This window comes from Myotis davidii, unplaced genomic scaffold (genome assembly GCF_000327345.1).
Source record: "Myotis davidii unplaced genomic scaffold, ASM32734v1 scaffold37, whole genome shotgun sequence".
Taxonomy (NCBI): domain Eukaryota; kingdom Metazoa; phylum Chordata; class Mammalia; order Chiroptera; family Vespertilionidae; genus Myotis; species Myotis davidii.
Window position 1 is genome coordinate 1114024 of NW_006289395.1, and position 1986 is coordinate 1116009.

At 60.5% G+C, this 1986-nt stretch overlaps 1 protein-coding gene across 1 annotated transcript in view; it reads right to left on the reverse strand.

Moving 5' to 3' along the window:
* The window catches only part of RPL26 (ribosomal protein L26), a 4868-nt gene extending 4616 nt beyond the window's left edge, over positions 1 to 252 (reverse strand). Inside the window, exon 1 of the mRNA XM_006761675.2 lies at positions 141 to 252. The gene's annotated coding sequence lies outside the window, so the exon portion shown is untranslated. The remainder of the gene's footprint in view (positions 1 to 140) is intronic.
* Between the last annotated feature and the right edge of the window lie 1734 nt (positions 253 to 1986).

A 1986-nucleotide genomic window follows, 5' to 3' on the forward strand; every position in this document is an offset into this window, starting at 1 on the left:
AACAGGCGGAAACCATCTTGGACCCTCTCCCTGGCTGCTACTCGGCCGCTGAGAGAGTATTGGGGATCCCGAAGTCAAGAGCCCCCGCGCCCAACCACGGATGGCTGCGGATTACACGCGCTTTCCCCACACATCCTCACCCGCTGGAGCTCCTACGATGGCCGCAAGAGGGAAGAGACCCACACGCTGTTTCCGGTTCTGTAAGTTCACGAAGTTTACGAGAGCTCTCGCGAGACCGAAGTCTAGATCGAGAGCGGCGCGGAGTTTGAACGAAGAAACTAGGGGGACATTGATGACTAGTGCCACCTCTCGGCTAGGAGGGGAACTGCGAAGGACTACAAAACTCCCTTTTCAAGGTCCTGGGTCCTTTTTTCGGAGCTCTGGGTTCTGCGGCTACGTCCTCTGGGGAGGATCGTCCCCCGGCGAGTGGCGGGGACTGCTCAGGGTCGGACTGCTCCAGTGGCTGCTGGGAAAACGAACGGCCCCAGGGGACCCCTGCCCCTTCACTCCTGAGCGCCCGGGCAGCGGACACTCCATTATTCCGCAAAGGACAGGTGCTATCGCTGACCGCCAGGTGGCGCTGGGACTCTAGCTGGCCGGTCACCCCGCTTACCTGGCGACACCGTCCGCGCCCCAGCCAAAGGCGTGGGCGTGTCTGGTTCTTGAACACGCCGGGTGCGGACGCCGCTGCCGCCCACTCCCCACGGCGGGTGCGGAAGGTGCCTCCCGGCTCGCCCCAGATTTCGTCCGGGCGGGCGAGGGGCCGTCCGAGGACGGGGGCCACAGATCAGCCTCCCACTCCGCTCAACGGGCCAGAACCAGCGTCTCTCGCCAGCTGCAGGTGATGGCGAGGTGCCGGGCCTCGCCCGCACTTGGAAGGAGCCTGGTGCGCAGAAGCCTCTCCTCGCGCGAGCTGCGCCCCTTTCTGCACTTCACCTCCGGTCGTTCAGTTCGGGATCGGACGGAAGCGAGGCGGGCGGGGGCTGGGGGGCGGGGGTGTGGAGAGGGGCGCTCCTGGAGGCTAAGGAATAGCAGTGCGGAGCGGACGTCACCCCGCCGCGCGCCTGCAGGGGTTCGGATGCTTTTGCGAGAATAACACAGGTGTGTGCCGCGGGGAGGCCGACTTCGTATCACAGGAGCCGAGCTTGCCGAGCGCTGGGGACATGTTTCTACTCCCTTTACATTGTTAGGGCCTTTAATACACTAAGTACCCGTGTGAAGCTGGTGTTGTTCCCATTTTACAGATGGGGACACTGAGCCACAGGAAACCGGGAGGGACTTGCGCGGGGCTATGCAGAAGCCACAGGTTATAGACGAACCCGTGCAGGCTGGCTTCCCATCCCCTCTGCTAACTGTATGAAGTCCCAATTGCGGGAGCCCATTAGGTCGAGTCAGAGAGTGAGGAACCCTGCACGTGAGGGCCCAGAGTAGTCAGGAGAGAACATGTGTTCTCATGACTTCAAATAGTCGCAGGTTTTACTTATACTTTACCAATTCAGTGAGATTTACTCCGCCATTCGTTTCAACAAATGTTTATGGAGCATCTTTCACGGGCCAGCCTCGAACTGGACTCTGGAGCTACACAAGGAAATTAGCCGAAGTTCGTGCCTGCAGGAAGCTCCTGTGTAAGACAGAGATAAGCAATGAAATCCACAGCCCCAGGATCCCAGGAGGGGTGTTGTCAGGACGCTTCTGTGCTTGTGCCCCGGGAGCAGAAGGGAGCGCTGGGATCAGGGAAGGCTTCTGGGTGAGGTCATCCTAGCCTGAGTTTTGAGGACTGTAATGTTAGCTCCAGGAGGCGGTGGGACTGGCTTTAGGGAAGGCATGGCGGTGTGAGGCAGCGGGACCACACACTGTCTCCAGGTGCCGGAGTGAGAGGCGGTCAGAGGGAAGGCACAGGGCCCTGGCCCAGACCCCACACCCCACCAGCAATGAATGGGTCCTTTACCCAGCAGTCCTAGCCTGTGCAAGTCTATATTAGCGTAA